Below are 1,335 nucleotides of genomic sequence, written 5' to 3'. Positions count from 1 at the left end.
CCCTCCTCGCAGGAGTTCAGACCTTGAGAAGCAGCAGATCAATTTTTGCAGCGTCTGCTCGACTCCCATCCACTGGCAGCAGAGGCAGGAGGGATGATTGCCCTGTAACAGGAGAGGCAGCTCACACATTGCCAATATAATTGCCTGCTTTAATTAATTTCACCTTCTTGCCTCTGATACTAGAACGTGAAAGGCAAAGTTGCTATTTTTATAGCAATGCACATGTAATTAGTACAGAACCCACCCAGGGCACGGAAATCCGAGCTGCAACGTTTGGTGACAAATGCAAATTCCAGCCTAAATATTTTCCCCTGCTTGGCAGTGAATCCATGCTGGTAAAAAGATGCACAACAAGTCCTCCTGTGCAAGAGCCTGGATGAGGGATGCAGGACTCCAGGTGGCTCCCCAAAATGCAGTTTGTTGTATCCAAGATGTTGCAGCAGTCCAGGGTTGTGTGTGACAGAGCTGTGCCCACAGCTGGCAGCTCCAGCTGCAGGCAGGCCTGGAGACCCTTTGGTTTTGGTTACAATGCATTCTAGACTTTTCTTTGCTGAGCATCTTAGTACGGTAGAACCAATCTGTACCTTAACTTTTATCTATAGCCTATCATAACTACTGTAATTACCAAATTCATGTTACTATTCTCCAATCACTAAAAGTCAGTACATTACAGTTTAAGCTAGAAGTTGCTTTTCAGTTTTCTTGCAGTGGAAAATTCTGAGGCCTTTTTTCTACTTGCCACATTTGCTGACTTGTTTGCCTGTGCTCTCTTTCTGCTTGGTAAAAACATCTCCTTGTTTGGGGTGGCTTTATCCTTGGCTCTAAGCCATAAAAACCCCTTCTAATTAACACACCCTTTGCCTCCTTGGTTATCCAGCAAGACTGGCTCAGCAATTCTTCTATATTCCATCTCTATTCCTTCATCAGACTCTACATTTAAAAATCTTTCTGCTAAGCACACATATCTGTGAGACTTTCTTGCCAAACTTTCATCCTTCGCAGCACTCCTGCACAAATGCAGCTCTCACAGGCTGCTCTGCTGGGTGTTCTGTCCCCCAGCAGCAGGGAAGGGTGGCTGGGGTGGGAATGAACGTCCTCAGAGATTCCCTCCCTGGCCAGACATCCCCTCTGGTCCTTGCAGGGATGAGCTCTGTGCCCAGGGGCACCAGATCAGCCTCCATGGGCTCATCCTGCAGCCATCCATCCCCAGTGCCCTGTGCCTTGCGAAATGGGCTGAGTCTCTGCGTCTTGGTGGATTTAACCACTGTGTTTTCTTTGATTTCTGGCCTCACAGTTCCAGCTGAAACTCCGAGGAGTGTTGAGGTAGCAGCAGGA

The sequence above is a fragment of the Geospiza fortis genome, unplaced genomic scaffold, assembly GCF_000277835.1.
Source record: "Geospiza fortis unplaced genomic scaffold, GeoFor_1.0 scaffold353, whole genome shotgun sequence".
NCBI classification, from domain to species: Eukaryota; Metazoa; Chordata; class Aves; order Passeriformes; family Thraupidae; genus Geospiza; species Geospiza fortis.
Note: the sequence above shows the minus strand (reverse complement) of the source record.